The sequence below is a fragment of the Amblyomma americanum genome, chromosome 4 (genome assembly GCF_052857255.1).
Source record: "Amblyomma americanum isolate KBUSLIRL-KWMA chromosome 4, ASM5285725v1, whole genome shotgun sequence".
In the NCBI taxonomy this organism is placed as follows: Eukaryota; Metazoa; Arthropoda; class Arachnida; order Ixodida; family Ixodidae; genus Amblyomma; species Amblyomma americanum.
Window position 1 is genome coordinate 106,995,176 of NC_135500.1, and position 26,253 is coordinate 107,021,428.

Below are 26,253 nucleotides of genomic sequence, written 5' to 3' on the forward strand. Positions count from 1 at the left end.
AAAGTGTTTGGCTAGACTTTTTTTTACTATAGCGAAATAAATAGAGTAACTCGTATTACCTCTGTCCCAATGTCGATGGTACTTCACAGCTCAGTTATTAAAATGAAATGATAAATATGAATTTGTTCAGTGATACTCGATGTGCAAATGTGAGGCCGGTGAAATATTATTAATCCCTAATATGCATATATCCACACACATCTGCGCCTTGGTCTTCATTTTTAACAAATGGTGCTTTCGATGTGTTGTTTCGCGCTCGAGGAAAAGCATTGTTCTTTTCCGAGCTGCTCAGAACAGCAGGGCTGAAAACGCGCCGGATGAAACTCTGTGGAGTAGCTTTTGTTCCACTGGCCTATTGTTTTTCCCGCTTTAATATTGTTAACACGCAAGCAGCAAGCATAAGGCAAGCCTGCCCTTGTATTTTGCTAAAATAGTGTTATAATAACATGCAACAGTCGTTCCTGCCCTTGTCTCCTTCCATTTTGCAGAAATACAGCGTGCAGACCCTTTTGGATCAGTGGAATTCAGGTGGCGTACCGTAGGTCACTATTACTTCAGTGCAATAATTCTTAAACACGTTTCCTTTGATGTCATTGCCGGTTACGCGTCACTTCCCTATGCACGCGTTTTTTAATGATAGGTACCAATATTAAAAAGCCGAAGAATAGATTGGGTAAGAACATCGGCCTAGACTACAGCTCCTGCTAGCTAAACATCAGCATTTTCGCTCTTATATGCAGCAAAATCTTCCTCCCCCTTCTGTACTTTGCGTCATACCGTGCTTAAATACTGTTGATTCTTCGTATGTAGAAAGCAGTAAGTTGAGCTCAAGCTATAATAATGGAAACGTCAGACCACGACTTCCCTACGCCGACATCTATTAAAGTTGTCATTAAAATATTTCCTTGCGGGGCCAGCTGAGCGATATCCTAAACTATGGGTTCATGTTTTGTTCATTCATTCAGTTTCGAGCATCTCGAAATTCAGGTTCGATGACTGTTTTACAGTTACGACCACCTCCAGTGAATAAATGAGTAAACAAATACTGAGAAAATATTATAATTTATATTAATTTAGCTAATTTCAGTGTAATGACGAAAATGTCTTTGAATGTTTAAGCTGTTGGGCGGCTGTATACGAATTAAGTTATTTCTAGAGGAGTCTTTCAAGTGTGCAAAATTTGAGGACAGGACTCACAATTATTCCAGGCTTTTCAGAATTAGGTGAAATATTTGCGACTTGACTTTGCCCTAACATATTCGATGCAAAACCAGGCATGCATGTTTTAGCAATCATTATATTTTCGACCTAGCCAGCTTCAATCCTGGAGAACACCATCTGGTTTCCATAAAGACTACTACAGTAGTCATAGGCTCAAAAAGTATTGGAAATTAGTTGTTTCTTGTGGGTGTTAATTAATCTCTATTGGATCTTTTCTAGAAAGTTGATTTCTGGCTTTGTATGAGAAGAATGTCTGTGCGAAATGAGCATGCATTAACAATTTATCTGCTTGGTTTAAGTGAACGTGATCATTCTCGTTATAACTTGAAAGGAAACCCCATATCAAAAACTTCTTTGGGGCTGTGTGGAAGTTCACAGCAGACTCAGCATGCCATCGTGAATTTGTGTTGGAACCATGAAGGATTGGCGTTGGCCGAATGTTGAGGCAGCTTTGAATTTAAACGGAAGTGTGTCTACCCTGATTGAGTTGGACATTCTCAACACCATTTATAGATATATTTTCATGTTTATTCCATGTTGAAATTATGGTGCCGATTCAAGAGATTAACCCCTGCTGTTACCAAAATAAAATGCCCATGAAAGCATTCCTATCATGCCGAAACTAGAGACGGCCGATGCCGTTTTCGGGGGCGTTCTCACTCAATAGCTGCAACCTCTAGTTAAACGTGATCTGTCAACACCTATTTGCGAGGTGCTGTACATGAAAAGACATTTTACAAAGTTATTCCATCCATTCGATTGATTAAGTAGCTGGCAATACTATTGCTGGACCACAAAACTCAAGCCGCAAGTGAAAATTCCTCGTGGTTGTCGTTACGTGTGATAATATATTTGTCGCAACTGTGTCATGAGTAGTTACATGCGTGAGCGACAAGGTGGGCTACGAGGCACGTCGTACTGTCCGGCTCTCAGTTAATTCCAACCAACTAATCTGCACGAACATGCACCAATATTTGATGCATGTGCATTTTCACATTTCGCCTCCATGAAAATGCTTCCATCACGGCATCGCGGCTGGCGGTAGTTGATCTTTATGTGCTTCCTTGACGGAATAGACTGTCAGGTTATTATGTGAGCTGCTCGTGCATTGAGCCTGTATGGCGCTAAGACCAACAGTATTTGAATGGGCGATTGCTGTCAAAATTGCCAGTTCACTGGGCGGCAGTATTTCGCGTCCTGGTTATATGGCCATGACGCGCTGGCCGGCGAAGTGAGGGAAAGTTGCAATGAACGACCATAATCGGCTTGCCATACAATTAAGTCAAAAGGAGGCATCGGGTTACGAAAATGCTATTACGAGCAGGGGTTTATTCAGACCAGAACGGGCGACTGAAACCAGCTGGGTCCGCTTGCCGAGCCCGAGACGCGTCTACCTACTTCTTTTCTTCTGTGTAGTAGGCGATGCCGACCAAATAGAACAGGCATTGCCTCTTCATGGGTGTCACACTTCCCCCTACGCAGCCGAAGCTCGCAGGGCGAGTTAAAAAGCGCCGCGCGAATGGCAGGGCTAGAGCCGGACAATGTGAGTTCTTTCAGTCCGCACAGACCGTCGGCCGCTTGCCCTGAGGCGCGCAATGCAGTAATTGAGCGCGCTGATTCGGCCGGTGATGGCACAGAGTCCATCGTAGCAGCAAAGAAGCTTTCGAGACAATCCCCGCTTTCTGATTGGGCGGCACTACAAGACTAAATCACCAGGGCTATAAGTGACGTGACCTCCTCCACTCCCTTTTTCATGATAGTCCCTCATGGGCTCCAAATGAAAAATGAATACAATGTATGGGTATTTTCCCGTTTCTAAGCAATTTTCCTCTCCATTTCTGTTTCGCAACTGTAGCAGCAGGTCGCAGTTACTGGCGGTCAAATTCAGGTTCAAGTTCTAGTTTGTTCAGTAACGTGCACAGTAATTGAGAATACAATAAAATCGGTACAGAAGGAGGTCACACAGTACACGACTGTCGGTGGGGGACCTCCTAGAGCGAAGCAAGTGAGTTAAAATCGCAAAAAATGGGAAGAAGTGTATCGAGTAATTAGTTTAAAAATGCGGCCTTGGTAACAATAATGTGTTAATAAAAGCGGAACAAACGCTCATGCAGTGTTAACTTCGGTGCATAATACTGACAAAATAAAGCATTAAACAAGCGTTATTACTGTTTAAGCATGCGAGCTACAAAGCAAAGCGATTAAATATTCTCTAATACGATAATGGAACGAGTGAACAGTAAACGACGCTTCAGTTTCACTTGGTAAAGTATTCCAATAGGATCTGCCGATAAACATTGTCGTAAATTTTTCTTTTTTATTTATTAGTCCTCACTTCAGTCTTCACTTGTGTCCATTTTTATTTCAGGTCCGAGCAAGTTAATTACGCTATAAAACATGAATGCCGTCCACATTCTCATTATCGCCTCTGGATTGTGCTTATTATGTCCTGGCAGCGAAGGTGTGTTCCTATTCTGCGCTTCATTTTCGTACTTCGTAATCTGCACTTGTGTGTGAAAGATGCAAAGCATATCATTGTTTAATTCTCAACCCACCAAATTTCCCAATTTACAACTTGCTTAAGTAAGTTTTTTCATAAGTCTAATTCCTCGTACTTAGCTCGCTCTGTAGGCGAAGGCGGATTATGCTAAACTATACTGAATTGTTCTCACGCGTTACTTTATCAAATATTTTTGACCAGTCCTTACATCTCTCTACCTTGCCCAAAGACTGGAAGGTGGCAAAGGTGGTTCCGGTTCATAAATAAGGTGACACCCATTCCCCCCATAATTGCCGACCAATTACACTAGCATGCATTCCAAATAAAATCCTAGAATTTGGTCATTAATAGAGATCAACAACTTGAAACCAACTGTGTATTACTGGACTTCTCGCGAGCTTTCGATTCTGTTTCTCACGGTTTACTGATTTTTAAACTTTCCTTTCTTAATATTTGCCCAAAGGTATTAGCATAACTTAAATATTTTCTCTTTAGCAGGACTCAGTATGTAACCGCTAATGAATTTACGTCCAGGCCTTGTTTTGTTACCTCCTGTGTGCCTCAAGGATCGGTACTGGGTCCCCTACATTTTCTCGTCGACATTAATTATCTTCCTGAATGTATCTCTATATATAACATTCGGCTGTTCGCAGATGATAGCGTTATCTACAACAAAATAACTAACCCCAATGACTCTTCTAAGCTTCAAGATAATGTCGACAGTGTATCGAATTGGTGTAGAAAATGGTTAATGCAGCTTAACACTAACAAATGCAAGTGTATGCGTGCTTCCTTCCGGTCTACCCCTCCTAATATGCCTCCATAATCTATTAATGGTAGTGTCTTGTCGGTTGTTAACACCTATAAGTATTTTCTCCTACATATCACTAGCAATCTCTCGAGGAACATGCATACTGAATATGTCACTAACAATGCTAACCGAACTTTAGGCTGTCTAAGACGCAAATTTACATCAGCACCAACCTAACTAAAACTTGCTCTGTACAAAACACCCGTCCGACCAAAATTAGAATATGGCTGCGTCATATAATATCCTGTTCAATTTAATCTTATCGCTTCCCTTGAAAGCATCTGGAATCGCGCCGCCCGTTTTATCCCCTCTAATTATTCACGTCATTCCAGGGTTACAGCCATGAAAAATACGCTTTTTCTGCCTGACCTCTCACTACGTCGCAAGTACTTTCGCCTATGTCTTTTTCATAAAATATACTACTTTAATCCATTCCTGAAAGGAAACCTTTTCACCACACCCAGCTACATCTCATCTCGCATCGACCGTCAACCCAAAGTTGATGTGCCAACTTGCCGAACTAATTCGTGCCATGCTTCCTTTTTGCCAAGAACAGCTACCGAATGGAACCGCCTTCCTGCATTATAGTTCCTTATAGTATTTGTTTTTTTTGTTTGTTTTGCTCTGCAACTAATGTAGCGAACTCACCACTCCTTTCTGTAGTGCCTATGCGCTTTGAAAGTATGCATAAATAAGTAAATAAATAAATAAATAAATAAATAAATAAATAAATAAATAAATAAATAAATAAATAAATAAATAAATAAATAAATAAATAAATAAATTACGGGATGGCTACTTAACCACGGCTACTTCCATTGACAACTGCATAGGCAGAACAAAGGGACAAAAGAAAATAAATGTACTTTCCATTGCAAAACACGGTGAATGAAATGTGCCTGTTCACTGTGCAGTGACACATGCAACAGCAGGAGGTGTTGCACACCCGTGTTCACCCGAACTCAATTGAGTCAAGTTGAAGGAGATATCTGTAGCGAAAGTCTACCGCTGTGGTTTCGATACTTTACTGGGGAGAAGCTGGTTTACGAATGAAGCCACGTCTCGAGGCGATGGACAAGATGCCAACGACCAATTGGTGTAGAAATTTGGAAGCTGATCAAATATTTCAAGCCGAAATAAACCCTTAGATAAAGGTTGAACAAATCTTGCGTCACTGACCAATTGTCAAAGAACAAATAGTTGACGTTTCGAAACCCCTACGGGTTACTTGTTCTCAACTGACCAGACGGCGTTCCGCCAAACCCTGGATTACACCTTTAGATAAACCACCCTCAGAGCGGTATGCAAACGTTTACGACAAAAGGATATCTTTTCCGACGATTCCAAAAGAAGCACGTAGCAACTAGTATAGTTATTAATTGAGTTGCACCGCAGCAGTGGCCTAGTAGTTGTAGCTTCCACCTCGCATGCGAGAGGTTCGGGTTCGGTTGCTCAGTGCCACCTTGTGCCCTCCAGTTTTCTAAAGGGTGCAAGCATTCCACCGGCTACTCTGCTTTTGGGGAGGGAAATGCTCACCCGAAGTATGTTTCTTACCATAATGTTACTTCACCACGTTGCAAAAATTCCGCGATGAAATGTTTCTTTTTGTGAAGATTGGATCCAGATTACCTCTCGATTCTTAGCTAGCCGAATGCGCCAAGAATTCTCGCTATGGAAACGAGACGTCAAGAGGAGAGTAGTTTATTACATTCTATTTGGGCAACTTGCGCAACAAACCTCCTGCCTGTTTTTCATTTTTTTTAAAGCAAAATTAGGAAGCAGACATTTAGAATGGGAAAGCGGTGCTTCTCGAATTTCTAGATAGCCTTATGCTCATGAAACTATTATACGTGTGCATTTAGCACTGCACGCATATAATAGTACCAACTGGCATTGCTTGAGGCCGTTAATTGCTGGCGTACGACCCATTGTACAGCATGGTTTCTGAGGTCAATATCGCTAAGCTGCACGCGGGAGGTGAGGCGCACCTCAGTGAACGGGTGTGGATTAATTCAGACCTCTTGAGGGTATTCAGCTTACATCGCCATCGCACATCCCACTGAAATGATGACGTCTCATCTTCAGTGAAATGCGGCCGCAGCTGCCCAGATACTCAAAATCGAAACGCTAATAGTTACCTCGACGGTTGCTTTTGGCTCCTGTGCCTCGACTGCGGCAAGGTTTCTCTCATCAACGCAAAGTTGTTGGCAAAAGACGAAATTGATCTGAAATGACGCAAGCTGAACTCATCGATACGTTGAATAGAAATGTGCTGAGCTTTTATTAGACACTGCTGATTGAGTGAACGGGCATTTTTAGTTTTCACACTAGTTGAGCGTTGCAGCTTTTTCTTTCTATTTCCGCAGCTTAGTCAGGAGAATAAATGCAGCGCACTGCTTTCGTTCCTCATGTCTTCGTCCTGTATGCGATGCGCATTACCTTTTAATGCGACAGCGTTAAGGCTCTCATTGTGCACAAAATCCGGCGTGGTCGGCGTTGTGGGCGATAAATAGGGTGGCGGAGGGTGGCCGTCCAAAGAAGCAACCTAGGCGGGCTACCAATGTCACGTGACCTTGTGGCGTCATCACAACCTGCCCGCCGGAATGTGAGCAAACTAACCACCTTGGCCGGTTGCAGTTAAATTAATGAGTGACGGCGAGAGGCGGCTCGCAAAGAACAACTTGGGAAACAAGACCCACCGGGGCGAGCACCTGCCATCGGTGGGAAGTTGCGCATCCTTTAAACGCTGCACCATTGCGCGAGGAGTGGTATCAAGACTCTAAGGAACATGGGAATGCAGAGTTGAGAATAACCACTTCCGCATATATGGGCATTAACTCATTAACGTTATCGCATTATACCCTTAAGGCGAAGCTGAAGTGTCTCCTCCAATTTTTTTCCCCCGATTGAGAGTGGAACTTTAAAGCTCTGTTCAGTTTGTTCTATTCCCACAGTAAAGTCAGGCTGGCTTGTAGGCCGCTCAGTGAGCTGCCCCTGCCTTCTTGATATATGCGTGATGTCTGCTTTGCAAAATACCTTTCCATAATTCAACTGGAACCAATGCGTTTCGAGTTTGTAATTTTTTTCTCGAAAGAACAACCCTAAATTTTCTTAAACTTGGACCTTAGTGTTTCAGTAAGGCTTTATCCATTGAGAAGCTTGGTACATAACTGCGTACATTGATTTCTTACGGTCTGTGAGTATGTGCTACGCCTAGCCGATATTCATTTGTTTCAGACGAACTCAGCAAGACTCATATTTCGCGACAACGTATTCTATTGTTTTGTTGATTTTTTTTGCGTCGCTTAGCGAATGAAGAAATATTGCATTTTCTAAACAGTGAGCTTGACAGCGCGCGATTGAACATAGTCATATAGCACAATTTTATGCCATTGTATTCAGGAGTTCTCGTGTTTTCTGAAACTTGTAAAAGATGACGTGATGAGTGAAACCCATTCGCTGCTTAATTTCTTCCCTTGTAGGAGCATATTCACGAAACCTTAACCATCCAAACGGTTTTACACAATATCACGCATACCACCAGAAAATTGCGACTTGCTATTGAACGTTTCAAAGGAAAGAAATTGGCCTTCCTTATGTGCGCTTTGACGGTTCTGCGCAAATTTTTTGAGATAGAAATCACGCCAAATATAAGTGGCGACTAAATAGAATGCAAATGGCGTTTTCTACATGGTGTCGCACATTTTGAATAACCTTGAGCAGTTCATTATAAGTCGGTTCGATTTGTGATGCCCTCAAGCCCCTGGGGGACTGCTCCCAGGTTGGGAGCAGAATCACGAACGGTATGGGGCTGGATGCCACAGGTAGCCTAATTGCTTTGAAGGTTTGGCGAGAGTGGATTAATGCGCAACAGGACGGTGGTTCCACGGCAGAATTAAGGGCTAAATGACTTCGCTGATTAATGCGATAAGCCGGTACGCCTACTCTGCACATAGGTTTGTCTGCAAAAGCAGTGCTACTGTGCATGGGAGGTTGTGACGGTAAATCCGAACCACGATGGTGAAATTGCTACAGAGAATAAAAGTGGGGTGAAGTATATTTCGGAAGTACTCCCAAATCCTGAACAGTAACTTGCTATAGTCGGATACAAGTAAAAAAAAAGCAGGTTTTCCTAGCCAAAGGATCCCCTTCCAGCCAATGGCATCGGCCGATTCTCATGAACCTGCTAGCGTGAAAATGCAGGGAGGGAACAAAACCCTCTCATCTGCAACTCACGTGCATGATATTCATCAGTAGCTTCATGTGACTCAGCCGACCCCATTGGCTGGAAGGGGGTCCTTTCACGGGGAAAAGCCGCATTCTTCTTGAATTCTATCCGACTCTAGCATTCTCCATGAGGAAAGCATAAAACGGGATGTGTGCAGAGCCTGCCAGAGAAAAAAAATGGATTAATGAAAGGCTATTTGAAATCAAAAACAGAAGGCCATGGGCAGGACACGTACTGCGGAGGAACAACTGATGGTCTCCTCGGTTACCGAAGGGTATTCCAAAAAAACGCGAACGTAGCAAGGGGCTGCATAGTCAGGAAGGTGAATGAAATTTAAATTTTTTGAGGGGTAACGTAGCTGCAGCCAGTACAGGGCAATGGTGATTGGGGAGGTATAGGAGAGGCTTTTATCCTGCATTGGACGTAGTTCAGCTGTTCTGACTTCACAGAGGGTAAATAGAGCCCGAGAGTAAATCGTCCGCGCAGACGGCGGGAGAGCAGGACACCGCGGTGAAAGCCGCAGCGCCGCGTATGTGCCACCGCCTGCAACAACTCTCAACCGGTTCTTCGTTTTCGTGATAGAGGTCACTAGTTGGGAGCACGTGCGCCACTGCAGTGGTATCGGTATGAGGACTGGGCGAGATGCATGAATCTGACACAATTTGTCTAGTTGCATAGTGACTGCAGCATTGATTAAAGGGACACTGAGGAGAACTCTATCATTTTTTGTGTTAGCAAAATCTGATAGTTCGGCATTTCATGGCTATGTTGCCGGTTGTCCGGGCGCGAAAGATGCATTTATTTCAAAGAAATTTGGATTCGAAGTTGAGAAAGTTTTTCCCGCCGCTCTGATTCAAACTCGAGAACTCTTATGACGACACGGAGAACTCTTATGACGTCACAGAACGGAGTGACGTGATACGTGACGTAAACGCAGACTCCGTGATTTCTGACGGCTAGCGGTGCGGTGCGCAACCTTCCTTTGCCAGCCTCAGGGATTCGTGGCTTCCATGAAGTAAGGAAAATTCCTCCAAGGTGGCGACTCTTGTCCTAGGAAGTCATCACGCTTGTACTTGCGAGATTGGCCTGTGGCGGCGACACCTGTATTTTGGTTCTTGCTATTTTCTACATTACAAGAGCTTTGTTTTCAGTAAGAGTGGCGTTTTTGTGATCAGGAGCTGCTATTCTTTCGATACAAGCCAACTTCAATTTCTCCTCAGTGTCCCTTTAATACTAGGAATGCATTAGTGGCAGGAGAAGCTGCTATTGCCCTAGCTTGCGTCAGTACCAAAGCCAAGATCATCTTGTCTGACAGTAAGGCAGCTAGCTGTTCACAACTTTTGTAAGGGGGGGGGGGTCCAGTCAAGCCACCAAATTACTAAGAAAATACCCCTCAATCAGAGAGGTCTCCCTTATATGGGTTCCGGCTCATGAGGGCATTCCGGGGAATGAGGCTGCTCACAGCCTCGCTCGGGAATTATACATCCGAGCTGCTCTGCAAGTGTCCGTGAGTGGGAATAAATAAGACCCTCTCATAACGTATAAAGAAATAACCGAAACACCTAGACTGGATAGGAGAACACTCTCACTTCCGGATAGGTCACTCACTGCAAAGGAGCGCAGGGCCTGAAGGAGGCTTAGGTCAACAGATTCTTTCCGTACTCTATACTACACGATGAAGACAGAGGGGAGCCTGAGCTCTGCAGTAGCCGCCACAGAATGACTTCGCGAAATCACTTAATCTGGAAGTGTCAGGATTCTCCTGGGCCTAAATCACAAAGCATCCCAGACCTTGCCACCTGGGAAGAGCTGATCCGAAGTCACGACCCGGATCAGCAAAGACTCATCATCCGTTAGGCGGAGACAGCTTACAACAAGACTCTCTCCGGCGTCTCCGCGGTCTCCTGTACTGAGAGCCGACTGGGAGGCACCCCCTCCTAATTGCAGCGCCCTGACCGTGAGGCCACATGATGACGGCCCCATGATTCATTCATTCATGCGTAGCCGCTGACAAAGTCATTGAGGGCTATGTTCTCTCGACCACTTGACACGACCTCTTACCAAGGTCTTTCCGGAGAATAAAATATTTTACAATCAATCAATCAATCAATCAATCAATCAATCAATCAATCAATCAATCAATCAATGTGTAGCCTAAATTCGAAGAGAATCAGTATTGGAATATATTGAGGAGTGAAAAAAAAAGTGAACTCAGGATTGGAATTGACTGCCGAGTGAAATAAGGATGCTATCGCATACCCTCCGCATACATCAAACTGATCTCCCCTAATTTTCCTCCTTAGCTTATGCAGCCTGTGTCGTGGGATCGCTGTTTTTGCTAGCTGTACTTCGCTTTCTCTTTTTGCTGCGCTGTATCCGCTGACAACTTCTGAAGGTCCCCATCCACTTGTTCTGTCTCCGCTTTGGTCGTACCAGTGCCCGAGTCCTTTCAATGTGATCTCTTACGCTTTGCTCTGGACATAGACTTCATCCCTCCTCATCACATGGCCAAACAAAACAAACCTTCCTTCGATCTTATGCTTGCGACCATAACCACGCCCATTATCTGATAATTTCTTACTCCTTCCTTTTTGGTAACTCCACACATCCTTCTAAGCCTTTTAATCTCAGTCTGTTTCACCTTTTTGACCTCTTCTCCCTCAGAGTCTGGTCTCACCTTGCACAAAGGGAGGCTAAGATTCTGGGGCCGAGAGTTCAATCTTCTCTTATTAGGAAGGCCATGAAGGCACTTAATATTTAAAAGCCACAGGTTTCAGCGCCAGACTGCGAAAAGCCTGCGGGTGTTCTTTTATTTTTTTAGTCCAAATGACATGTTTCATAGAGCAAACTGAACTGAAATATATCCTCTCTCTTGTCATTAGACGCTTCTATTTCTTCCCCACGAGTAGGGTGGCGATCCGGTCATTGCTTGGTTAGCCTCTCTGTCTTTCCAGTCTTCAGCCTCTCTTCGTCTGCTCCAAAGTTGCAACTTCAGCTGCGCGGATCATAGTTGGTCTCACTACATACCTTTCAACTTGCCCCTGTCATCGTGCTTATCTTCTTGGTTTTCTCGTACTGTAGTCAGAAGGTACTTGAACTGCTCGGTGTTCTAATCAGATTTTTGTTTTCAGATTCAGCTTCATGTCTCACTCATCCAACACTAGCGTCTACTTCCGAAGCTTGTACATCGCTTCTGTTGTCAAATTTTCTTAATCTGTGAAGGCCCTCAGTAGAAGTATGTGTCTATTTGAGTACTACTTTTATAACCTATCGACCTGATGTGAGTTTCATGAGAATAATTTACTGCGTCATTGCGTCATAATTTATTGCGTCACATGGCATCAAAATCATAAGATGTCTTAGCATGCACTGTATTCTTCCCTGCGACATATGAAGATAATCGCCCTTAACTGCTGTATCAAATGGACACTATGTGAGTGTCGCGCGATTGCATCCCTGACAAGTTTTCATGAAGCCATAATTTCCAACGTTGCTTATCCAGCTTCATTCTTTTGACCTTGTGCTATTGGTAGGAAAAACTTGTGATAGTATGACTGCAGAGAAACAAGGAATGTAATTTGCCCTTCTTGTTAACGAAAGCAAAGCTTACCAATGGGGAGAATGCTTAATAACTAGCGAAAAGAATCAAGACATGTCGAAGCGTGGCATAGCATTTCTGCAGCTCACTTGCGTTGGTTGCCAGACTGCTAGGGTTTGAATAGTTCCGGGAATATGTATGATGCTTCGGAGAAAAAAAAAGCACGAGTCGTAAAAAAGAAGGGGCGAGGAGCACAGTCACAATTGGCCCCTATAGCTAGTAGCTCTCAAGAAGCAAAACAGGGCCTTGTAGGCCTTGAGGGACTGATGCGGTCATTGTTCGAAGATCTTATCCTTTGTTAAAGGGCGAGGATCGAGGTGGTCCAGAGCGCTACGCAGCATATGTCTGTCGGTCGCAAAAGGAGGGCACCCACACAGGAGATGTACTATTGTCCCCTCGTAACCACACCTTTCACAAGCAGGGCTGTCGGCCACCCCAATCCAAAAGGTGTATGGCTTTGTAAAAGCAACACTGAGCCATAGACGGCACAGCAATGTTACTTAGCGACGCGGTATATGATGGGGACCCAATCCAGGGCCCAGTGCCCTTAGGCAACGGTTGAAAAACTTGCCCGTGTTCCACGCAGAAAGTGTGAGCTCCAGCGCTAACCTGTGCATCCCAAACGCTGTGTCAACTCTTGATACAGGAATACTTCCTTTGATCCCGCAGTGTCCTGGCAGCCATCGAAAAATGATATTGTATCCTTTCGACATGGCGCAGTGGTAGACCTCGCGATTCTCTGCAACGGGTCGTTCATGCGATTGGAGGCGCAGACCAGCTTGCAGACCTTGAAGGGCTGCTTAGGTATCAGTGAAAACTGACCAGTCAGGTAGAGGTTCTTGATTGATGAACTCAACTGCCCCCCGAAGGGCAGCTAGTCCCCCACCAATTGAGGAAGTGTGGTAGGTCATCTTCCCTTTCATCAAGACGAACCACGCCGGAATCACCACAGATCCCGCGAAACTGGTTGAGTTAATTGAGCCACCTGTGTATACATGCATGCGGTGACTGTGGTAAGAATGCAGATGTTGCAATGTGATCTGTTTGAGAGCACTCAATGATACACCTCCTTTCTTCGGAATTCCAGGAATAGAAACGTGCACGCGAGGTTTACTTATAATAAACTGCACATCTCCAACCAAAAACTTTAATTTTAACCCAACGTTTAGAAGCCGACTCGGCTCCTAACTACATGCATAGCTGCTGACACCATGAGGCCACATATTCGACACCTCAGATGGGTCTCCTGTCATCATCTAGCAACTCTTCCGGTAATTAGGCCACGTAAAACATACGTCAAAGTCACTGATGATCACCGCGCCTATCTTCCACCGCTATTCACCCCGGCCTCACGACCGTGTTCGCCCTTATGGAGTCGACATATTCGTAAACCTCGGGTAGGTTGAAAACTAAACATTTTGACAGAGTTGCCTGTCTGGTTGGGTTTGAAGACTTACAATAAACTTTAGTTTTAAACCAACGCTTCGAAGCCGACTCGGCTTCTTCATCAGGGGTGACTGAGGGCAGTAGCTAGCGTCTGAAGGGTAGAAGCACATTTAGGCAGTCCAAGGCAGATACGGAGAGTTTGCGCTTGCACACTTTGAAGAGTCTGGACGTTTGCCTTTCTAATGTTTTTTAATAAGGAAAAGCTGTACCACAGATAGCCGAGGAATAGTGAACGGTACAGTTGTAGCATTGAGCGCACTCATGCGCCCCAGTACTTACCCCCGCGGGAGGAGAGGACATGGACAATCGCCATCAGTCTCTTTCTCATATTGTACAGACGGGGATTTCACAAGAGATTCCTTCATATTCGAAAACAACACCAAGGGTAATTTTTTCAAAAATTTTTGGTGCTGGACAGACGTTGCCAGATCAACCACATTATCGATAGACCATCCACGTCGAAACCTGGACATCAATTTTGGATATATTTTGTATTGCTCCACGTATCATCCCACACGTGTTAGCAACATTCTTTCCATGATTTTACCGGCGCATCTCGCAAGAGCAATCGCACAGTTATTTTCCAGGTTGTACAAGTGCAGCCGGACGACTGGTCTCCCATTTATAGGAACTGTGCCTTCACTTCATGATTTCTTATAAGTGGCCAAAGAGCCCGTCGGGCCTCTTGGCAAGTTTGGAAAGTGCGGAGCACGTCACAACGAGGCAGTGACGATGATGACTTTCTGCAGCAAGATAGCGCTGCGTCAAGTTTCTCCTCGGAGAATAGTACATCCATCCATGAATCCCGAAAGAGCGGAACATCGCAGCAGTCCAGCGTTGCGGGTGGCTTCAGTGGACCTGTTATCCTTAATTGCGCAGAAACCTCCGGCCTCCTCGACCTCACCGCGTCTGGTGGCGTGCGAGGGGCTTGAACGGGTCTCGCTGTTGAGGAGAGATGCGAAGGCCACCAAGCACATTCCAAAAGCGTGACAAAGGTTTCCGTGGATCAAGCGTTTCGCAAAATGACCTCCAGCGTTGTGTCTGCAGTGCTTGAATTCTGCGGTGAATCTTCTTCTCTACGCGCCTTGCACTCCTGCGGTCGAAGCACGACTTTGCGCGGCGATTTATACGCTCTGCCCTCCGTCGCAGCGATCGCAGTCACTGTAATTCCATATCGAACTGGGTCTAGTTTGCGACAGGGTTAAAAAAAGCAGGTTGCGTTTTCTATGGCTGCCCTAATGTTTTTGTTCGAGACCTGTGCTGACGCTTTCTCTGCAAGCATCCTTCGTAAGTGCTGTCTTCATAAAAGCTGTCCAATCAATGCCCCGCATATGTGTGGCTGAAGTGGGTGTGGAATCTCCGGTAATGATCAGGTAAATTGGGATATGGTCGCTGCCATGTGTTTCTACATCCCAAAACCACCGGGCTCTGTTGGCAAGGCATTGCAAAACAAAGACAAATCCAGACAGCTGCTGTAAGTCACCCCTCGAATCTAGGTCGGGGTACCGTCATTGAGGCAATGATGGCCATGATCAGAGGCAAAGGTCACAAGCTTTCTTAACCTAACCTAAGGCTCTTCCTTAAGCCTCCCCACGTGGCGTAGTAAGCATTAAAGCCGCCTATAATTATCCATGTACCAGACGTGACTGCCATCAAATCACTCAATCTTTTGGCGTCGAAGCACCTTGATGGCGCCATATCGCAGCCACAAGCGTAAAGTTGAGGGCGCGGCTGTTCACAGTCAAGCATACGCACTAGTTATCGTTGCTAGGGGGAAACCGAATGTAACACATACATAAGTTCCCGTCGGATGTAGACGAAGACATTCCCGGTTCTGTTGCGCGTAGGTGATGCAAACGCCTCGCGACTGGACATTCGAATGATCTTTGATAACTTCGGCGCACAAATGACGAGGATGGGGAAGTGATTTTCATAGATATAGTGCCGAAGATCTGAAATTCGGAAGTTGAATCCATGGGCATTTCATTGAAAAATTAACGCTTACTTGACTTTATTTTGAAAAGTTAGTTTAGGAGGAGCCATGGTGCCTTCTGTTGAAGAGCCGCAAGAACTGGTCGTAGAGCGTTCAGTACTTACATTGCGTTGTATACTGATGGCGTGTACAGTCTAGTAAGCAGGGCACGCATGGCATTCATCAAGGACTTGAGCATCGCAGATACTTGCAGATCTTGGCAACGGTCCGAATCACGGCTTTTGTCTGGGTCAATCTTAGGCGTTGGACATTTTGAGTGCAGAAACGTCCCTAACACAGCGGGCGTACAAGGCTCCAAATGGTGGTCAAGTAATATCGGTGGCAGTATGTCCGGCGTCACCGGACGCCGGGCACCCTTGACTTGGTGTGGTTGTTGGAGGAGCAGGGCAAGCTGCAGTGACACTTGCGGCATTTCCTTCAAAGGTGACTGCTTTCTTTGAGGACCTCTGGCGGCGCGAACGACGTCGTCACACCTTTTCAGCGGCCGAGCTCTCTCTGCGTGGAATGGTTTCGCACCATTTGCTTCAGTACCGCCCGTTCAGTGTTTAGACGGGGGCGGTCTTTTGAGGAAGAGTCGTGAGGATTATGGTGGTTAGCGCACTTCAAGGCAGTCGCGCGCAAAACGTCGCCGCTCTAGAATCTTATGTAATGAGGCTAGCCTACCGGGGTTGTTCGAGGAGCCAGCGGGTGTTAAATGAGATGTTATAATTTAATCAAGAGACTATTCGAGTGGACGAATTAACGTTTCTCCACCGCCATTAGGCTTAGTGAGGTTAGGAGGAAAGGTGCAGCATCATCAACAGCAGCAGATTTCTCCGCCCATTGCAGGACAAACGCCTTTCCTATATCTCTCAGGTAAACTGGTACTTTGCCAGCTGCGGAAACATTATCGCCGCAAACTTCTTAGTCCCATCCGCACAGCTAACTTTCTGCCGCCACATGCTACGCTTGTCTTCTCTTGGTATCCAGTCCGTTAGACATAGCGACCATCGGTTAACTTGATGCCGCATTACATGCCCTGCCCAAGTCCATTTCTTCTTGGTTTCGACTAGGCTGTCACTAACCCGCGTTTTTTTCCTGGCCCATTCTGTCCTCTTCCAGTGTCCCTAAATGTTATACCTATCATTTTCCTTTCCATAGCTCGCTGCGTTGTCATAAAATTGGAGTAGAATAATTTTTATAGCCCCCACGTTTCTGCCCCTGCTACGTTTGCCTTCTCTTGGTTCCAGTACGTTACCCTTAGCGACCATCGTTTAACTTGATGCCGCATTACATGCCCTGCCCAAGTCCATTTCTTCTTGGTTTCGACTAGGCTGTCATCAACAAGCGTTTTTTTCCTGACCCATTCTGCCCTCTTCCTGTCCCTGCACATTACACCTATAATTTTCCTTTCCATAGCTCGCTGCGTTGTCAGACATTTACGTTGAAATCTTTTCGTTAGCCTCCCCGTTTCTGCCCCATTGGTGAGTGCCTCTAAGCTGGACGTTATATGCTTTCCTCTTTAAGGATATCTGTAAACTGCCATTCGTGATTTGAGAGAACCTGCCAAATGCGCTGCACCCCATTCTTATTCTTCTAATTATTTAAGTCTCATGATCTGGATCCGCGTCACTACGGTTCGATGCGATCGCTGTAAACACTTCAAAAGAAAGATTTTGTTACATATTAGAATAATGGATTATTACCTTCAATATTTCCATAGCAGTGTCTAACAATTTTCCCATTTTCAATTTTTTTTCCCCCGAGAAAGCTGGAATTCCCTGCCACATTCAGAGCCTCGCTACCATTCGTAAACTATTCTTCCCTTCCAAGACAGTTGAACATTACTATAGCTTTCTGCATTCTAACTTTTAGACCCACTGTTTTTCTCTGCCTGTCCAAGTCATTGATCATACTTTGCAATTCTTCCCCAGAGTGTTTTTGCAAGGCAGTGTCATCTACATATCGCAGATTACTAAGGTATTCTCCATTAAGTCTTATCCTTAACTGTTCTCAGTCCAGGCTGAGCATAACCCATTAGACTCAGTCGAAACTTCAGCAGTCATGCAGGCATTGCGGAATCAGGGTGTAGAAGAGTGTTATGTAAAAATGCTGTAAGATGTCTATAGACGTTGAGCTGCTACCATAGCCCTCCATAAAGTAAGCAATAAAACTCCAATAGCAAAGGGTGTCAGGCAGGGAGGGGCGATCTCGTTATTGGCCATTGCTATTCACCGCCTGTTTACAGCAGGTATTCAGAAGCGTGGATTGGGAACAGTTGGTGATAAGAGTTAGTGGAGAATACCTTAGTAATATGCGATTTACTGATGGCATTCCCTTGATAAGTCACTCTGGAGATGAACTGCAGAGCATGATCTTTGAGTTAGACAGGCAGAGCAGTACTGTGAGTCAAAAATAATATACTGTGAACCAAAGTTATGTTTAACAGTCTCGGAAAGGAACGGTAGTTTACGATTGGTAGCGAGGGGCTAGAAGTGGTAAAGACGTCTACTTAGGGCATGTAGTGGCTGCAGATCCGGATCTCATATCATGATTGGCAGTTTACCAATATTTTTCAAGAAAATTTTTTTAAAGCAGTATCTTACCGGTACTCACTTAAGCGAGTACCGGTAAGATAATGCTTTTAAGAGCAGAATTGTGGAGGCTATCGAAATGGGTTCAACTCAAATTGAAGACAACGCCGCAAGCTCTGGAAATCAAAATGATAGGTGTGTCGTTAAGAAACAGGAAGAAGGCAGTGTGGGGCAGAGATCAAGAACGGGTTAATGACACCCTAGAAATCAAGAGGAACAAATGGCCTTGGGAAAGGCATGTAATGCGAAGGCAAGGTAACCGATTTTCCATAAGGGTAACAGACTGGATTCCAAGGAAAGGGAAGCGCAGCAGGAGGCGGCAGAAAAGTAGGCGGGCGAATGTTATTAAAAAGTTTGCGAGGATAGGGTGGCTGCAGCTGGCACAGGAAGGCGTTAATTGGAGAGACATGGGAGAGGTCTTTGTCCGCCAGTGGTCGTAGTGAGGCTGATGATGATTATGATTGTTGTTATTACAGATAGCATTGGCGAGATCATGTCTCCCTGCCTGACAGCCTTCCTTATTGCGATTTTATTGCTGACTTTATGGAGGACTAAAGTAGCTAGCTGTACAGTCGTTATAGACAGCTTCTGGTATTTTCGCATAAGGCTCCTCTACACCCTCATTCCGCAATGCCTGCACGACTGCTCACGTTGCTATTGAGTCAAATTCTTTCTCATAATCTGTGAAAGCTCTAAGCAGGGTTTGGTTATATTCTGCACATTTCTCTGCCACCTGATTGATGTAGTGGTCTATTGTCGAGCATTCTTTACGAAAGCATGCGTGATCGTTTGCTTCACTGAAGTCTAAAGTTGTCCTGACTGTATCAGCGGTTACCTTAGTAAATACTTTGTAGTCAACAGAGCGCGAGCTGATCGGTCTGTAATCTTACAAGTTCTTGACGTCCCCATTCTTATTAATCAAGATAATGTTTACGTTCTTCCAAGCTTCTGCTACGCTCGAGGTCATAAGGCATTGCGTATACAGGGTGGTTAGTTTTTCTAGCACAATCTCCCCTCCGCCATGCAACAGATCTGCTGTTACCTGATCCTCACCAGCTGCTTTTCTCCTTTCCATTGCTCCTTAGGCTTTTTTAACTTCCTGCTTTTTTGCTGGCGGGGCGTCCCGTTGCTGTGTGATACTGCCTATCTGATTTACGTCCTGATTACATTGCCTACTGTACTTAATTGTGTAGAACTCCCCGGCTACTTTAACTATCTTATACAAATTGCTAATGACATCACCCTCTTGTCTCCGAATGCATACACCTGATTGGTTTCTATGCCTAGTGTCCTCTTCACTGCCTTTAGGCAACCTCCGTTCTTTAGAGCATGCCAGATGACTATGACATGAGTTCTAGGAGTGTCAAGGGGGAGTGATTAGTTTAATTTTCAGAACGAACTAGTCGGTGGAACATGAATGTCTTCTGCTCCAAACGGAAGGCAAAGAACCGGACTTGGAAGAACCCGATCGGCGAGACTAAAAATCAAATGAAGTTCATATTTTGCGCGCACCCTTGCAAACTGCAGAATGCGGAGATAATCAGCAAGGTGAGATGTAGTGGCCATACGATAGTGAGATCTGGAATTAGCCTGGCTTTGAAGCAGGAGCGGAAGAAATTAGTGAGGAATAAGTACATTAATAATTTAATATAGTTTGCCACTGCTCAATAACGAACCTGCGGATTCCTCTCAAAGGACCCCCTTCCAGTCAATGGCGTTGGCCTACTGCTAGGGCATCGCGATCGACTACATTGCACCGAGGAGCAACATATGGAGCGCGCCTGTTTCAAGTGCATCTGCTCGCGCAAATAGTCTTTAAAGACACTGTTTTTTCCATCAATAAAATGTTTGATGACAGTATTATGCACCCGCTATAGAATTGAACATCAAAATGAGTGGCTTATTTTCTAACAGAATTAGCGTGTTAACAAATAAAAAGTAATGCAAGTGTGAACGAATGTACGATGTTGCTGCAGCTCAGAGTATGGCATATGGCAGCATGAGGCAGTTCGGTCTATTGCAAAATAAAATAGAATACACTTCCTGGCTGGCAAGGTTGTCACCTGTCGCGCATTTATTGTGTTGAGTTATTGGCACCAGACGCAGGACAGAAAAACCGAGAAGAGCGAGAGATTGATTCGAGGAGCGCGCTTTTGCAATATCGTCTCCCTCGACGTCCTGAAACTTTGCCGCTCCGTGCCAGTCTCGGGGAAGGTCGGGGAAGCTGCGTGCTTCGAGCATTGATAGGGAGTAAGGCCGGTCAGTTGCGTTATGCCAGAGCTCCTCACTTCGTATAGCGACAGTTTTGATGAGCGGCGTCTTCACTGCACCTCTGCGGCACGCGCTCCATCGTGCAGCAGTTTATTCAAAATCGCCGAGTCAGTGAGGCGAGCTGCATATATCGATGCTCAATCGTCTTTGGTTGAAGTGGGTATGGATTAGTGGGCTCTGGTTGCGATACCATACGCCACTGACGTCTATGTTCGGATTGTAAATTACCACAAACTAAAACGCGCCTACATGCACTCCTGGTAAGCTTTTGCTGTATTTGGTAATGCAGGACGGTAAAAGTCGGCACAATGCTTGTGTGCCGATGCTGATGACAGGGCGAGGGCTTGTTTTGCCTGGTAAAAATGGCGCGTATTTACTCGAAAAGTGCTGCGAAGGGCTTGCATTAAAATTTAACGACCACACGAGTGCGCGCTCTGAACCATGTTACCTCGCGAAATATACGTGCATACACCTCAGCTTTTAACCTATAGCGTCATATAGCTTCTGGCGCCTAGTTTTTTACATGCTGTATTTTTTGTGCAGCGTAACTACGAAGGGCGCCATGGCAATTTCATATAAAGCCCGCCTCCACTATAACTTTTACGGTGTTTGACGTTTCACGTAAGCCCTTAAAACAGAATCTGCGCATGCAAGCTTTGTAGCTGTTTCTCAACGTTGTGTAACAAGGAGGGCCTCAAAATAACACAACTTAGCATAAGATGGATGATTTCGTTCAGGATGTTTCTCATAAACTGGGCATACTTTTGAGCATCACTGTTCTTGGTAAAAACTCTTAACCTTCTTTTCACTCCCCTCCAGAGTCTGTTTGATCAAAAGTATGTGAAATGGTCTTCTTCCATGCATCACAATGGTCTTTAAAGTTCTATAAATGTCAGAGTAATGCAGCCACAATGTGTTAGTCAAAAAGCTTTATTCGGGCTCTCTCAGAAAACCAGTACGCAGCCAGTGAATCCATCCATCGAGATAGTGCTAGTGATGCTAACAGTATATTAATATTGTTCGCACACAGTGAAAAGTATGTCCAGCACAAATATCTACGATAACGCAGGGCCAGTTGTGAAAGCTCATCGCTTGCTGTCCATACATATTTTAGCCCGATGTGCACAGCCCCGTCAGGCCTTTAAAGCAGAGGGTTGGCTTTTAAGCTATACAATGGAGCACTCAAGGCGCCCATAAAGCTGCAAACTTCTGCAAGGCAAGGGGAACCCTTGTCACAGGTTTCCAGCCTTTCAAGGCGTTCTTGATCTTGTCATTTTGCAGTGAGTGCTCCACATTCGACTCAAAAGCAGACAGTGTGGCCAAAGACTTTTGACCACGAGTGAATATAAATGTGGTCTACGTGCATCTTGACAAAAAAAACTTATTTCTACTGTAAAAACTCAGGTTGTACTGCTGTAGTTCAAAGGTAACAACAAAGTCAATGCTATAGGAAGCTAATCTACGACATGTAAGGGATACAAATGAGTACTGGCAAAATGTAAACAAAAGTGCAGAGGCGTGCTATCAGAAAAAAAGGTATATGTTATGTTTTGCTTCATTCATGTTCATTTACTGGCCCTGCTGAACCAGAGGCGATGAGATTCGGTCGCTGAGTATGGGTTGAGATTCAACTGCTTTGGAGTCGACCACAAAAAATTTGAAAATACGCTGATTGATTGTGCATTTTCATATTTTTCCCGTAACTTTCATAGAGAGATAGTGTTAGCACCCGTGCATCTCATAGCATTCAAACTCTAACGATTACTTGTAATCACGCCACGTGCATCCAGAAGTGATCAGTTTTATACCGAGCGCGGAGTCCATGATATTCTTATTGACTGTATAATTGTAGTCGAGCGACGTGCTGATTTAACCTAAGACGTGCCTACTGACTGTGTAACATAAGAATTCGAGATGATCGTTTTGACACCTAGCACCGTGGTAACCACGGGTTTCGTTATAAGCACAACATTTCCCCCGTCCTCGTACTCGGCTTTTCTGGGGTGAAATACTTGTGAAAAGGGTCTTTAAAAAAAACTGGCCACAAGTAGGCTTTACCGCACGCGGCGGATCACGTCAAACAAACTAGCCCTTAGCTGCTTTGTTGTACACCTGATTATAAGGTTTGTTAATCTGCTGGAAACACCAGTTATAGTCACTGAAGTTATTTAAAATTACTAAAAGATGGTGACTGTGCTCTTAATACTATTTCTGAGACTATTCACAGTGCTACGCACGACGAGAGGACGATGAAATGCGTAGGACGACGATGCTGTGGTGTTCGCTTATGAGCTGATCTGGTGCTTCAGCCCATCGGCCCTTGATCTCGCAGAATATCTGTGCCAGCAGATTGTCATCATGTGACAATAAGTTACATGATGACTATCTGATGACTGCCTGATGACGCCTAGGCACTACTTATTTTCGATGCATCCTGTGAGATGACAAAAATTGGCAGTGGCATAGCTCGGCTATGCCAGGGTATACGTAGCGAGAGATACGTTTCCCTGGCTGAGCTTGCTGTGGTCACTGTATGCTTAGCAATGAGAGACATTGGATATAGACATCTTTTATTCATTTTGCTTCACAGAGACGAAGACTGCCCAATGATCTGTGAAGTAGCATGCAGTGGCCTCAATTCTCTCTTTGTTGAGTAGCCAAGCGCCAGGCGACAACCACATGATCGGAAGAGTTAAAAATCTTCTCTTGTCTATACCGCCGTTTAGCAGCGCCTGGACTCTCCTTCTCTGCATCCATGCCAAACGTTGTGATACAGCCGCCCATTACATATCCGCCTTTTATACGCAATGCTGCGCATGCGACGCGCGGTTCGGGAGATAAGATCAACGTGCGGTGAGGCGGCGACGAAGTGCGCGGCGCACCTATATGTCGAGTCTATCTGGTTACCATGGTGTCGGCACATGCGCACAACTGCTCATCCGCGTGACGTCACGCACGGCTCCGACGGTGGCGCGGGCGCGCGGCCGCGGTGACGGTGAAGCGCACGCCGCACCTGCTGCTCCTCTCCGGTTGCCATGGTAAAGGCGCATGCGCACAACTTGCCTTTCCCATGCGCCGAGAAATGCTCAACTGGTAGCCCAGAGTAGCTCTCGCCTAAGCTCGCCCAATTCATAACTTCCACACACATGTGACTGTCTCTGAGAACGAGTGTGCCGTCAAAATTATATTAACGTCGCACTGAATACCAACGAAATGCTGGATAAGAAGTAACCCAATGTCCTCGAAAACTCTTGCCAAGTGGCCACGCCTGCAACAAACGTCACTCGCTCGGCTTTTAGGGGCACATTAGACGCTGGTGTTATTCACACTCATAGAGGCTAATGTGAATTCGAAAGTATAGTTACTTTTATAAATATCTTTTCACCTGCCAGTGGCTTTGGCGTTCGGCTGATGATACCAAGTTTGTAGTATCGAATCCGCACAGCGGCCGCCGCATCTCAATGGAGTCAATATGAAACCAGTGCCGTGTGCGGTGCGATGTCAGTGCAAAGAGCCTCAAGTGGTCAAATTTATCTTAAGCTCTCCACTACTACTTCCTTCATAGCCCATGTGGAGTTTCCTGACGTTAAGCACTGCATACCTACCTACATTTCTGTCTCTTTTTTAGAGCGCTAGCGCTTATAGAGGCCATTCCCAGCATTTACCTGTTGTGTGTTTGTCTGTTTGTTTGTTTGTCTGTCTGTCTGTTTTTATGAAGCCGTTTTTGTGGCAGGCTGCCTACCTGCCCACCGGGTGATGGGTAGGTAAGCATCCTGCCCACCGTGACAGGCGGTAGCTCAGTTAATCGTGAGAGGCTGCTTGGGACGAGCAACCTGGATTGTAACCCACCCCAAGCAGTCCAAGTCCCAGCGATGGCAGGCAGCACCTGCCATAGACGCAGTGGTGCATCGCTTGAACGCTGCACCACAGCGTCAGCAGCGGTAGGAAGACTCCCAGGGATCTATGAATGTGGAGAATGGCCAATTCCGCGTATATGTACATTAAGCCATTATCGATATCCGAGCAACTGCCATCCGTGAACAGTGGGTCTGGACAACAGAACCGAAGTGTAATAAACCGAACTGCTAGCGCACCTAATTCGCATTTGGCACAACTACGCAAATCGACCATAATATTTTTTTTTTCGGTTCTGTTCCAGGCTGCATGCCAACTCACCGGAGCATAAGATGCGTTCGGTCGGGCTTCTACCCTGAGGCGTCCTGTCCAGATACCGACAGCCCCAAATGCAGAAGAGGAAAGCGCGTTTGCGCCTGCAGACCTAATTTGTACAGAAGGTCGGATAACAAGTGCGTCACGTACAGGGCCTGCTTTCTGAGAGGGTGAGGCAAGTGAAGTGCTGCCATTGAAATTCCGAAATAAAAGAGAGCATCAGAAGGGGTCGCTGATTTTTCAAATTCTGCTTTGCAGCATACGGAAAGTTCAAATTTTGTCACGATTTTTTTTTTCGATGAAAGCCAGCAGCGAGCAGATGGTGCGGCCTAGTAGAGAACTGGCCCGGGTGGAAAACAGGGTATTGAAGATGGAAGTGACAGCCCGACCAAATACTAGGGCAACCCTAGCAGGGAATTCTGTGTGTTAGATTTCTTCACAGGTGACGGGCAGAATGACCAAGCGTTCGAAAAGGGGGCATGAAAAGGGGGCTTCCCATCCCTTATGACTACAGGGCTCAAGCCTATGCCATGCCTCGATCTTCGAAGTAGGACCTCCTGTGCACGAAGTAGGACCTCCTGTGCATGTGTTAACCTGCAGGGGTGTCCCAGCCACATAGTAGGAGGACTGTACGCATGGCTTGATGAAGATGTTCTTTCTTCAAGGAACTGTTCGAAAAGGGCCGCTCAATAAAATGCGATCCAGGAGAAGAGTCGGGGGCTGGCAGTGACAGTGTCAACCCCACATTGGAGGTGAATCCGTGGCAATCGTACCGAGCAGAGGTGTGTGTCGAGCAAGTAGTGTGTGCGTCGTCGATCGCACTCGTACAGCAGCCCACCCAACGAAGGTCGCGTATAACGTCCATAGCGTCAAAACACAAGTACACTTGGGGTTGATGTACATTGTCCAACCTAAGAAATGGTTCAAGCGGAGCTATACGCTCACAGATGGCAGTGAGCTCTGGCCGCACATAGGGCAGTGGTCTGTCTGTGCTGTAATGGCATTTGCGAGGGTGCAGAAATATCCGGACTTGCCAAGGCGGCAGCAACGTTGTGAGGTAACGTAGCAGCTCCAGAACTAGTGGTAACCATGTCAACAGTTCGGGTGGAAGAACAAAAGTCGAGGTTGAGGAGTCGTGCGTTGAATTTCCTTGAATAATGGGCGTGAGGCGAACGTAGAACACAGAACGTAGAAGCGGGTGGTGTTCTCGGTGACAGGATAGTACGTCCATGTAGCTCGCATTGCAGGAGCTCTCGTAGCACGGTTCATACGTCGTGAGTGCGGCAGACAAAAAGATTTGCAGGCGTTCAGGAACGCCAATGTCAACTAATTCATCTATTATGAAAACATTGAGCTCCAAGTATCTGAATAGCCTGAAATATCTTGAAGTGTCGGTATAGCAAGAATGGCAACGGGTTTGACACTCTATAGACGGGCTCATT

At 45.6% G+C, this 26,253-nt stretch overlaps 1 long non-coding RNA gene across 2 annotated transcripts; it reads left to right on the forward strand.

Annotated features, from left to right (window-relative positions):
• Positions 1-420: 420 nt before the first annotated feature.
• On the forward strand, positions 421-25,036 carry LOC144130295 (uncharacterized). 2 transcript variants are annotated; one of them, XR_013314053.1, is made up of 3 exons: positions 421-528; positions 3,590-3,682; positions 24,801-25,036. It is a non-coding gene; the product is annotated as an uncharacterized LOC144130295 (long non-coding RNA). The 2 variants fall into 2 exon arrangements; XR_013314054.1 differs by having other exon boundaries at positions 427-542.
• The last annotated feature ends 1,217 nt before the right edge of the window (positions 25,037-26,253 follow it).